Raw genomic sequence first — 13,845 nt, 5'->3', positions numbered from 1 at the left:
AATATCCTTAGAATACGTGTCAATCCAACAAGTCATTATTCCCGCGGTATTCTAAGGTTGGATTCGACGGTCATAGGTTACGTCACGTTTATTGAGATTGAGTTTGTTTCGCGCTCGGCCGACTGTGGCGCTGCAGGTCTCTCCGTGTTGCCAACGTAACCGTCTAGTGTAAAGTATTATCCGTCTCAGATTCATTGTCCCCAAGTGTACGTCTTACATGTATTTACAACGCGCCACCGCCTCCCTTGCCCACTCACTCCGAACACCCACGTTGTTCGTTCGACTTTATACCGAACCGCGACTCATTGTCAGCTCAGCTCGATGTTGCGGGGTAGCAGAAGTCGACATGAGCGCCAATGCAAATCTCTCAGGGTGTTACAGCATACCCTGTATACCTGAGGGACAGAGGCATTCGTCCGGTAACAGAATAGATCTTACCGTTAGACACGCAGGTCACGCATTTCAGGCATCCGCTGTTGACTCCGGCTTTTTGTCATTCCCCGAATCTTGAATCATAAAGAAAGGGAAATTTTCAGACGACGGATTAAAAGTCTTGACACGTTCGTAATAATTTTAAACCCTGGCGCATCTAACTGGGTAATTTTTTTTTGGGAATAAAAACAGAAACGTGTTTTCGTTATATAGAAATTTTACGTATCTAGGAACAACGTATCGTTTGTTTCTCCTGTAACTTGCGTCGTTGTAGTCATTGGCACATGAAATTTTTTTAGAAAGGAAACTCGATCCAGTTTTCGTTCCAGAAAAATAGTAGGTCACTGGGAATCTATTAATGAACATTACTGTACATATGGTATTAAGTCGTACCCAATGGACGAATAAACAAGTGAATAAACAGAGCAATCACGAAGCCAATGAAGTTGCACTTTAATTATAATTTTTTCGTGCAGCAAAAGAGAAAATAAATGATCACAACAACCTTGAACATACGAAAAAACTAACCTCCGACAATGTTCAATATTTGTAACCTCGCGTTTTCGAATACAATTTTCCCACAGCAAACTTGGTATTGTAATACAAACCAGTATCGACCAGCAGATAGAGACGCCATCGGTCTGAAATAAGGAACCCAGACTACTTTCGTTCCGTTTGGGAGTCTAGTTGTGTACAATACATTGTCAGATCAGGTCTGCAAATCTATTAGTTGTTCAAGGAATGTATACCTGCCACAACGAGGAGAGTGAAGAAAAAATAAAGCATGAAGATGACGATGAATCAGCGGGTGGAAAGATTCTCTACGTACACCGAGGAAAAGTTGGTAGATAATGTCTTTTCGAAGTAAATGCTTCGAAGCTTTGAAGCAATATTTCGAATTTTGTTATTGGAGTTTACTTTGATAAGTGAGGTAAAGTTAATATTCATTAATGCGTTGTTTTCTGCTACGAAACAAAATCCGAGTAAGATTCTACGAAATCTCTCACGTCAGCTTCATCGTCAGTCATTGTCACCTGATCCGTATAGAATCGAACTCGCATTTTGTTTCGGGCCGTAAAACAAGTTAGCCAAAAGGTAAATGCATTAATGAATATTACTGTACAGCAACGAACGATTGCGTAACACGGATATCGCAAAAAGTCCGTGACGAATCGTCAAAAATTCCAAATGTGTAGTTGGACGGGTTGTATAATGATAAATACTTTTTTTCAAAGTGACATATCGGCCTTGCATCGGCGCATAGATCTTGAAATATCTTTTACACACAACGGCACAGCGTTGCTGCATAAGCGTGTTTCAAAACAGGGTTCGTACGCTTTTTGAAACCCGAAATTCCCTGACTATTCCAGGTGTTCCAGCCTGAAAATAGGATGTTTTTTCAGTAACCTTCCAAGAAATATGCCGTTGATTAATGACAATTTTTTTGCATATTAATACTAATACCTTCAATATTACCTAGTAATTAATTTACTGTCCGACTACTAATTTACAAACAACAGCCAGCGATTTTCAGTAAGAAAAAAAACGAAAGGAGGTTTGATATCAAGTAATGTACGTATAAGAACGAGTTTATTTCTTCAAGAATCTTAAAATTCCAGTCTCATTTTCGAAATTCCCTAACTTTTCCCTGGGTTTTCCCGGTTTTCCAGGTTTTCCCTGCGCGTACGAACCCTGCAAAACTACATTGTTCAAATCGCGTGCTAAGATTTTGAAATAGTGTCTAGTCGACACGATAAATAATATATGGTGGCCATAAAACTTTGAAGTGGGTTGATGGTCAAGTAGATAATAAAGATAATAACTTCTCCCTCTCCCTCTCCCTCTCTCTCTCTCTCTCTCTCTCCTCATAGCCCTCGATCCTCGTTCTGGCGTTGGTGCCGCGTCAGAGGAGTTCGATGGTAAGTAGTAACTCCCCCTGCCCTCCCAAAGGCGAATTCTAGGCCGGTCACTTTTACTTTTCACTCTCTCAAGAGCCGGCACGACGCCGTCCGTGAAGCGCGCGCAAACTCACTCACATAATGTTCGTATGACCGCTCGTACGAAGCTTAAAGAAAGACCATCTCACGCCTGCGATTTTGACACTCCAGTTCCTTTCCACGAACAGAATTACGTCTATACTTATTTGGGTATCATGTATACCTATATCTACATTCACGCTGTACACGTAACGTATAAACGATAAATTCTTCCCACGCTGTTGTTCGCCACTCTCGTATATCTCACACTACAATATTTATCACAGTCATTGAAAAGGGGGAAAGAAAAGAAAAAAAAAAACCAGAAGAGTAAAAACCGAGCGCGACGTATGAAAGCTAAAAGCATGGTGTATAATTCTATTTTGATAAGTTTCGAGAAGATATGTAGAAGCTACGAAAATTTTTGGCTGCGTTAGCGATAACGTGAGGTTCGTGTGTCGTAGCCACTGTCAAAAAATATAATCTACAAATGAATATATGTACCCTGAGTAGATTGGTGCACAGATAGTGACCATAATATTATTATAGGTTATAGAATTCTGACATTATCGATTGGACACGAAGCTAGACCTGTGAGCCATAAAAATCGGCGAACCTAATCTGAGATTTGTCGTTAGCTCGGAATATAAATTTAAAAAAAATAAAGAATGTGTAAATAAAAAAAAAATGTATCGAAAAGTCGGAATTAAATCTGAATAAAATGGGATTTTTTTTTTGTTTACATGGGAAGTTTCATAGATACGAGAGTGTACGCTAAACTCTAATCGCAAAAAGCATTTTTTTTTTTTTTTGTTTTTTTATTGTAGAAACAGTGGTCACTCACCAACCTAAGGTAAACCACAAACACATCGGATCACCGTAAAATTTACTGTACCTAATAAAAATCTACGAGATATTTCGACAGGCATCAAGTGATGTTATAAATACCTGCAGTATTGTGTCGCCACGTGCTTCACTTCGTATTTAAGTCCGACAGGCAACACCTAATGGAATATAGTAATATAACTAATCGATGAAAAGCGTGGCGGGTTTTATTATTATTATTTTAAATATTTCAATTGCCAGCGAAACTCGTGTAAGCTGCAGAACGTACCTACAACGAGATGTTCTCCAGTACTTGCCGATAAAACTGCCGATACTCAACCGTTCACCAAAGCTGCAAGCTGTTCAAATACAGTTCTAGCCTGCAAAGACTCTGTCAACAAATTACGATGTCGAGTCTGTAGGTGTATGTAGTGAAAGAAACGTTTGAAACGATACGGAATTCGTAATTATTGTACCTTGGAGGTTATTACTGCACGCAAAACATTCAATCAAAATCACACTCGTAATATTATAATATATTATTTGAAAATTAGACAAAGTTTGAGTTTATTTCTCATTATAATGCATATAGGTGTAGTTTACGTCCAAGCTGACGTGTATAATAATACATCGCACGGTGTTAAAAATGTTTATTAAGAATATTTCTGTAAAAAATGTATCGATCGTTACATCTTCAGTCGTCAACTACGGTTGTCGGTATCGATCTTTTTCTTCCTGCCTAGATTTAGAATGTAACACGCAATTTATATAATCGATCGGGACTAATAATATAATATTTCTAGGATAGAAATGCTTGGATATTGAAACATTTCATCTAGCCAGATACATAATCACGTTTTTTCCTGCGTGTAGAGGATCTTTAAATTATTTACCGTGAATGGCACCTAATTACACGAATATGTATAATATGCAACGTTATATAATTAGTTTATAATATATACTCAAATTTTTCGCGATAAAAAAAAATGACAATATTTACGATAAATACCGAAGGTCAAGAAGAAGAGAAAAAGAGACCGTCGCACGTTTACAAATAAAACCAGTTCGTAGTCGAAGAACAGTTAAAATAATTAAGGCAGCAAGCTGCAACGGTTGGTAAAGTAGAACAGATGTATAATGTATCGTATAACACGAGAGTTGACCGTTTCAACGGAAATAGTATAGATCTCAGACTTCGATTCTACCGTAGAAAAATAATTCAACGTTGTCACGTTTTATGTATAAATATATATATGTATATATATTTATATTATATTCAACGATGACTACACAATTTATACCTGCGGTCGATAAAAATCTCTATGCCTTGAACTCGTCTGTTATGAATATGATCGTTATGTATAGTGATGAAATCGCTGCACAGAAAATACCACTACGGCACATCACACCTCTCGGCCGATAACGACGTCACCAGAATGGTGCGTTGGGATCGGCGATAAAACTCAGGTGTATGTGTGACGTCGTGGCCTTCCCTGCGCCGCATGAACGCTGGTAATGATGATCGATCGTGACGATGCTGTTAACGATGATGACGATGTTGATAGGATGGCGACGCCAGCTTCTCGGAGAGATGCGAAGCGTCAAATTTTGCCAATTACGATTGGCGTCGATGGCCTCGTCGTCGTCCCAGAATCCACGTCGGGAAATTTCGAGTGGTCGACCGGTCGCTTGTTTACACCTCCGGAACCAACCAATCAAGGACTCGCCGATCGCAGATTAAACGAAGAAGGGATAAAACAAAATGAATTAGCTCTTTACCAAAACACAATGAAGTAATCGAAACGGAGAAGAAAAAATAAAGAGTGATAGTAGAATCGCATGTGATAGAGATCGTGAGAACAAGCCAGACGGCGACGATGCAGAGGAAGAGGACGACAGATAAAGAACGAAACGGCGATAAGCGAGCTCGTCAAGAGTTCAGAGAAAGGACGAGATTGAAGCTCGTAACGTTATCGTAACGAGGCATCGTGGAAAATTCACTATTTTCTTATTTTTACGACAACTTTCGAGGAAATAAAATTTCAAAATATGAGTATGTTTTGTTTTATTACTGTTTACTAAATTTCCAACCATTCCATAATCGCGAAACGACGGTTTCTTTTTCCTGAACACAAATCGTTACGATAACGTTACCAACTTCAACATGACGGAAAAATGCCCTCCTGAAATCGAATGAGGTTCTACTTCCAAGAAGAAGTGAAAACAATTGGAAGATACGTGCGACACGTTAGATAATATACTTCTTGGCGGTACTAACTACGGGGTATTATTTGTAAAACAAAAGCAATTATCTTATATCTCGTACTGACAATCAGATGCTAATCAAAACCGATCTATCACGGTAACGAAACGAAAAAAAAAATAAAAAACCAGAATTAAAGTTCAAGTTTAAGTTCAAAAAACTAAGCAAGATAATGGAAAATAGGAAAGTGCTTTTAGAAACTAATAACAAATAAACAGAGCTATTGAAACAGTGTCCAACTGTTATCGGAACTCGGATCGTCGGTATTACAGTTAAAAATAATATGCTTCGTTTGACTCGACAAACTGCGTGAAAATTTTCAATTCGTCGAAGAAATTGCATTGGTGAAAGAATAATAGAAAGAGAGAGAGAGAGAGAGAGCCGGAAGTTGGAACGTTTAACGTAGCAAAAAAAATTGAAAATAAACTTCACTATTTCGCGATATTTTTGCAATTTTGTAGCACTTGTACTTTCAAAATATGAAAATGATTCGTTTCTTTTATACACCTGTACTGTTTACCCGAAACATTTCAGCAATCCTGAAGTAGCGAATTTTTTCAATAATTGTACGAGAGAGAGAAAAAAAAAAAAACCATCGGCGGAAACGGATGTGAACGAAAAGTATGGATGCATATTTTTACTAACGGGCGACGACAAAAGTGAAACAGAACGGATAGCGATATTTAATATTAACGCGCGTCAACGACGAGGCTATCAATTTCACACGCCTTCAATCTGCACGCTAGGCTATACGATACCCATTACAGAGATGATACCTTCAGATACATACGATTGCACCGTATAATATGCGCAAGCTTTTTTTCCTACGAATCACCGTTTCACAAACAGAAGACCGAGGCACGAATGATTAATATATTTGACAAAAAGTAACGATTCTCAAACGATCATTTTCATATTGAAGCATACACTGATTTGTAATTGTCACTCGTACGGCGTATATTTTCTATCACTAATTTTGATAAAAGTTTAAATGCCGAAAACATGCTCGTACGAAAAATTATGAAACCGTGTCGAGAAATATTAGATCACGTAATACACTGGGTTGGATCAACGCTGCAGAAAAGAATCGTCCCCAAATCTTATTATCACACGAGCAAGCTTCGAAAATCGATTTTTCACAACGCACCCGAGTATTTATCGGCACGTTCATTAGTGATTACGTAATTTCGTGAGTTGGACTGAGGTAACGACTATGCCTGTAATAGAGCATAAGAAAATGTTGATCATTGTTGAAGAGAAAACGAACGGCACAAAGATTGAACAAATTGCGAAATAATATGCGAGTAAAATTTGACCAATCACATGATATGATTACGATTACCTTGCACAGGTCGTCGATCTGCGGGAATAGGATTTTCTTCTTCGGGCCATCGGACGGAGATCCTTCGTTTCGAATATAAATGATTCTCGACTTCGATTACCAACGACGGAAGATCAAAACGGATGCAACGATGACAACACCGTCGGGTCATTATTCGCGCGAATTCCTCAAATCGAATAAATAAACAATCAAATAATTGGCAAGGAAATTCGATTAAATTTTTTTCAAATAACCGACAGACGTACGGAACGATTCTCCAAAAGATCCCAGGAACGCGACGATGTTGGTACAATGATAAAATAATATAGGGCAGGACCGCAACCTCTTGATTCGATGACGGCAGGCGGATGACTGAGATTCGTTAAGACGCACTCTCGTCACACGGTTAGCTAATTTATTATTATTCTTTCAACTTCTCTTCGTTCCCCACCCGCAACGTCGGCATCTTGCTCTTGGACTTGGTCTTGGTCTTGGTCTTGGTCTTGGCCGTCGTCGGGCGTTGAATTACCATCGTATGCAGGTCGTTCGTTCGTTCCTTCGTTCGGTCGAGTTCCTTCCTCGGCGGAGTTCTCAGCGTCGTCAGCATCGTAGTGGTGCCCGTTCCTTATCTCGTTATTCGAATACGAGCACGTTTCTGAGAACTCCATACAACGCCTCGTCAAAAACAACGCCGGCCACCGTCGTCGTCGTAGCCTTCTCTCTTACGTTCTTCTACCTTATATGATGTTTATACGTGTATAAGAATGAGAAAAAAGAAAAGTATGGCCCACGACGAGAATGGTATACATATATAACAATTATACAGTCGCGATCGGTAAGCTCAAAATATCCATGCGGCATCTGCGCTTTTGCAATCCGTCGTGTCAGCGATGCTGAGAACGGAGGTGAAGCACAAGCGTGATAGCTGAGGGAAAAACGAAGAATCACAATCGATCAATTCACGACCTACTGTATCTATTTCAATCATTGCTTCTACCGAATCGTCTTTTTTAATCGCCCCAGGCGAATATCTCGGCGACTGTGGAAGCGATGTGCGAGAAAAAGTTTGAAGGAGAGGGAAAAGAAAAAATAATGCCGATATAATCTATGGATTGATTTGTGAATTGCGCCAAATTCGAGATTTTTATGTAGGTAATCCGTAATTTCAGATAGGGAACACGTATTTTGACTCTATGACATTGGCTGATGGTGAGTTTGAACACGAATTTAAAAACGCAAAATAAGAAAATAATAATTTTCAAAAGTTTTTAGAGGTTACAAAAATTTTCACAATTTTCAAAAAGCGAGATACTTGGTCATTTTGTACTCGGACAAGGCATTAATTCTCAAAGTTTCATTATATTCTCGTGTATTCTCAGCCGAAAGTTAGTCACAGTGAGAATATTGAATACTTCGAGATGAGATTAAAATCAGAAAGAAATTAAAATTTACGTAAATAATAATAACGCAAACAAGTTGTTGATGAAGTGTTTCAAAAAAAATTTGTGGAACAAATCTCTAGTGAATTTTTTTAAAATTTAATATAAAATGCACTCATTGATTTTTCCAACTACCTATGGATTTTTTTGGAATTTTCGGCAATTTTGAATATTCCGTTTTCCAAAATTTTCCAACACTCGATTTATGAAACTATTCGTTTCATGCCTCGGATTTCTTCGATGTAAGTAAAACCATTTTACGAAAACCCATCCAAGATTTCAGGATCCACGTTTCAAATTTGAAAAAATTCTCGCAAACGGGTTTTTCAAAATCGTCTGGAATTCTAAAAAAATGGATATGTATTTAGGAAAATCAATGAATTCATTAATTCATTTCATCAAGAGCTTTTCGGCATTATTGTTATAATTCAAACCGAATTATCTTATCAGCTTGGTTATGATTGATTTTTTTGCAGATTTTTATCTCATCGCGAAGTGTTGAATATTCTCACCGGGACTCACTTTTAGTTAGGAATATACTTCCCATAAGAGCTTAAGGGGCTATGGGAAACACTTGATCACCTCGAAAACACGATTCGTAGTTTTTTTTAGACAGGTCATAGCCAAAATATGTGTTCCCTGTTTAAAATCACGAAAATAGCGCAACCCACAAATCAACGCATATCGGCATGATCTTTTCGGCTTAAAACACTTCAAGATTTCGTATCAAACTTTTTCTCGTATCTCTTCTACGCGATTAAATAAGACCGCCCTGCATACTTGCGTATCAGAAGTTTAGGCGAAGGCTGAAACAAAAGTTAATTACTAACGAAATGAAAAATGGTATGCTCTCTTTCGCAAGAAATTCAAGTCAGTAAGTAACGTTAGCGTAACGAAACAGTAGAGGAAAAATCACTATTGCGCAATCTTGTGAGAACTCTGTATGAGTCGAGTTTGACAAAATGCCAGTACGCAATTAAATATATGTTAATATCCGATTACATCAATTATTGAATATCAGACAGTCGCCAAAAGATTTTTAATCAGGTACATAACGCATTTTCCTGAATTCGAATTTTTGCGTCAAAGTTACGAACTTCAACATCGCTCTATCCAGGGTTGTTTCGGTGAAGCAAAAACAGAAACAACTATTACTTAAAAATTTTATTAAGTGATGATTACGAAAGATTACTTGACAAATAAGTTCTACTTTTACCAGGTGATTTCTCACGAATTCCAAGTTTGCATATAACTTCTCAAGATGACAAAGATATTTTTTCTAATCCCAAGTGATTTCTCATTACCACCAATGATTACTGTAACGCATCAGAATTTTATTCAAATACTAATGTTTTCGGCGAGTACGAAATAATTTCGAACGTTATCGACATCGTGATCACTTGAGTGAAACACCCCTTGGAACCTCGAATAGTTAGTTATCAGAACTGCATAACACACATATATCCGTATACGCGTTGTAATATACAGCGGTTATACGGAGGCACTGTTATACCTCGCTGATACTCGTACGGCCACAATATAACCGATACCGCCAATGCGTTTTCTAACGGTATAAGATCGTTTCATCTAATACGGTCTCTACCTGTACTTCCAACTCTCGCCGCCTGCACCAATCTCCGTAACGGAGAAGGAGACTTTGAGTCAACCGAAGGAGATGTCTAACAAAACCGACGTCAACGTCTGTCCTGAGAAAACCCCGCGCTCGACCTCGCGAGTCACGCGAGAAAGACGTAACAGTAACCCTGATTGTAATTGTAACCCAGAGCGATGGTAGTAGCAACTCTATTCTGAAAAAACTAGGACGATAACGCAGAGCAGCGTTGCATTCTTCAACCATTTTTTCTTTTTTCTTTTTCATCGACGAACCGAGATCCTCCAACCTTATCAATATCGCGTTTAACTTTTCTGCCGACTAGCGACTGTACGAACGGAACACTTGGGTTTCGGTTCGAATTACCTGCAAAATAAAAAAACGAAATAAAAAAAAAAAAAAAAGACTTTGAGGTCAAACGGTCATGTAACCGCCGGTTGGAATGGCACAACTGTAATCATCCCCGGGACCAAAGTTGAGCAAACAGTTAAAGAACGGAGGTCGGACTGAGGGTCAGGTTTAACGACTTTAACGGTGGGGAACCTGCGACATCGAGCGACTTGACGTACCCTGAGTACCCCGAGTCGCAGTAGGTATGCCTGAGTTTTATACACCCTGTAGCCAAGTCGACTTTACATTTCAGACCGTCACCGACATCAAATTATATAATACGTTATGTGACTCATCGCATTTATGGTTTGAGGGAGAGAATCGGTTTACGGAAGGGTAGCTTGTTGATACGGTGACGTATACTGTAACTGTAAGGGTGGGTAAACAGTAGACGGATGTTACATATAGTAATTCTAGTGCCGGATCTGGGTGGTGGGATACACGCTACGTTCGTTTGAACGGATCAAGATTTTTTGTTCTTATTGAATGGTTACGTCATGCCCGTCAATAAGCGAACAATAAGTAGTAGAGAAAGAAAGTGAAAAAAAAAAGAACGTCAGTATCTTCAGAGAGCACAAGTGAGTTGGCATGATGAAGCAGGTCTGTTTTACCATGTGATAAGACACCCAAGTAAGTATGATGGCGTTATATCTGGTAGTGCCATCGATCGACAATCAAAAGAGTCGACCATTGCAAACCGTAGATTCCAACTAAATCTTACACTGCAATTTAGAGGGTGAACCAAAGCACATAGAAACGATATCGAACGGATGGATAATGAATGCGATTGAAACTTATATTATAATTTGATAAAAATACACATCGTTCAATCTCGATTCAACAACATCAGAATTTGGTTACATAAAACTTGACTGCTCTATCTCTCTCGGCCTTTCTCACTATGACCACCGAACAGCATCGAGTCCTCCGACAAAGATTCTCCTAAAAAGGTATCGAGACGGGTCGACTCTGCGGGCAGCGTTGGCGAGGCTACAACTGACGGAACGAATTTTCAATACCGAATACCTGCCACGGCAAAAGTAAAGTTATAAAAAGGAAACTGTAGGATGCAAAGTCGAGGAAGAGAAAACGTCGAGAGATGAGAAAAGAGTCTGTACAGGATGATTTTGTGCTGATATAACAGAGTTAAAAATTGATTCGTTGCAAAACGCATCGTTGTTTTTCTTTTCCTTTACTTCCTTCAAATCATTCCCCCGGTCTTATTGTGGATCCGGATCAATAACGTTGATCGTCGGATCAATAAGTTTATACGCGGATGTAGTGATGGTTGTCGGTTCTTGAGTTGACGGGTAATCACGCGACGTCGATCTAATGTCCACACGTATATGTATATTACCCCAGCCCCAGGTACGCTTACCTTGATTTTGCTATTTTTCAGGTAAGGATCTATAACGAGAACTGAATACCGGTTGACTCTCGAGACAGTGAAAATCACAATATTAATAGATCATTGAGACGCGACGCCGTCGGTAAAGAAGAAAACTTGTTCGTCCAACTTCTATTAAAGGGGGAACCACCTACCTTGGAAGGCCGAAATGTAAGTGGTTTTCGGGAATTTTTTTCACAGGAAAGAATCGAACGAATGGATATTCTCGAAACTCTGAGGATCTTTTGTCAATAGATTGAATTAGGTACATCTGGCAATTTTCTCACGCCATTTGAACCATAACTAATCGAGTTATTAACTACGTCCCACCGCAGCTTTTCATTCGCGTTGGTAATTTGCGTACATTCCGGAGAACGCAATTTTGATCTGAAACAAACGAGACTAAATTTTTTTTTATTGTTTGGATTATTTTCAAGAACGTGAATGTAAATCTGCCGATGAGAGTTTAAAATTTAATGTTTTACACGTTTTTTTAAAAGATGACATCATTTTCCATTATTTTTTCACAGCTTCGTGCAATCAAAAAAGCTACTTTTACTCGGGCAATGTAATTTTTTTTTCAACGCTAGGTTCACATGTTTTTAGAAATAATTTAGACAATGAAAAAATTTCTGTTTCCGTTGGTTTCAGATCAAAATTGCATTCTCCAGAACGAATGAAGACCAGCGATGGGATCTAGTTAATAACTTGATCAATTACGGTACAAATGATTTGAAAATACCAGCAGATCTAATTGAAACTAGTAAAAAATTCCCGAAAACCATTTACTTCTCGTCCTTCGAAGGAAGGAAGGTCTCCTCTCTTAAGCTTCCTGCCTTCCTACGAATAATTGGAGATTACGTCGTTTGAGAATAAAACCTTACAGTGACAGATGACAGGCGAGTTAACGCACCGTTCCTACACGCTCGATACTACACAAAATTATACTTACAAATAATCGTACCATACAAAATTACACCATATTAACAATAAGTCAAACATTTACGACTCAAGGAGTGGGCTTTAAAAAACGTGAGTATATTTTGTTTATTATGATTTACTAAATCTTAGACAATCCTAAAGTCGCGAGTTAACGATTTTTCCCGAACACGCATCGTCGCAGTAACGTTACTAACTTCAATCTCGTAAACACGTTACTTACGTAATACTGCTACATTAGTACAAAAAATTATTTAGTGTAGAAATAATTTTATTTTTCATCATTCCGTGTGGTAACTTACGTGTAGTAATCATACCTTACATAACAAGCTTTTTATTGTCCCCATTATAGGTCACATATATACCAAGCGTAATACCAATAAGTAGAATATAAATGGCGTCCGATCGCTAGCTCTGCATGCCGTTTGCCCAATCATGGTTCTAACCGAAGCAATGAATCGTTACAAAACCCCTTACATCTTTTTTCCCCTTGGATCTGATCTCATCTGTACACCTGATCAGAAGATTACGTTCATCGCATGAATGAAAAACGCGAAATTTGGTCAATTTACTCGCTAAAACATTATCTTCCGATCGTCCAAGAATGATTTAGTTCATACCTGGATAGCCACGTATTCAGATTGTGAATCTTGGCAGGATAGATAATGCGAGAACATAGGTACATACCAGCAAGGTCATTTATTGGTTAATGAACGCTGACCGTTCGGTGAAAGAGATATAAAAGAAAAAAGAGAGATAGGGAGAGGGTATCAGGTAAAATGTCTGCATACGTCTCACTCGTGTTCAGGAACGAATAAATGACCCCTGTATACGCATGCTTCACGTGTAACAAAGTGTGTATCCCCACCTCGCAAGCTACAGCAGCAGCAACCCAGAGATAACGGAAACTTCAAGGCACAACTACGAAGAACGTTGTTCAGTCATAGAGTTTTTTATTGAGAAATGCTCGCTTGCGGTTATGTAAGTTCAAGCACGCGAAGCGGAATACACCATTAAAGTTTTATATTATCGGTTGACATCGAGACGTAGTGTCGTATGAAACTGCTTTCCTGTTCATTGAAAACACCTCTAAAGGCTTCGTACGCTTCATTTTCATCTCAATTTATCAGTTTAAACGAAGGGTCCCCGCCTGATGTGGAAACGTGAGCAACGCCCTCGAAGCGCGAATGATTGCCACCACGACGAACCCCTTCTACCGCATCATGCAGCTAGTAGTGCCAACGCACAGGATGACGTAACG

General features: G+C 38.8%; 1 protein-coding gene across 8 annotated transcripts in view; it reads right to left on the bottom strand.

Moving 5' to 3' along the window:
• Positions 1 to 13,845, bottom strand: part of LOC107221721 (protein shank) — a 67,572-nt gene that overhangs the window by 44,861 nt on the left and 8,866 nt on the right. For 7 of the 8 annotated variants that reach the window (XM_046739700.1, XM_046739697.1, XM_046739698.1 and 4 more), the window contains exon 2: positions 439 to 506. The exons of the other annotated variant lie outside the window; for it this stretch is intronic. The gene's annotated coding sequence lies outside the window, so the exon portion shown is untranslated. The remainder of the gene's footprint in view (positions 1 to 438; positions 507 to 13,845) is intronic. 8 annotated transcript variants of the gene reach the window in all.

The sequence above is a fragment of the Neodiprion lecontei genome, chromosome 5 (assembly GCF_021901455.1).
Source record: "Neodiprion lecontei isolate iyNeoLeco1 chromosome 5, iyNeoLeco1.1, whole genome shotgun sequence".
Lineage (NCBI taxonomy): Eukaryota > Metazoa > Arthropoda > Insecta > Hymenoptera > Diprionidae > Neodiprion > Neodiprion lecontei.
Note: the sequence above shows the minus strand (reverse complement) of the source record. Positions and strands in the feature narration are given on the sequence as shown.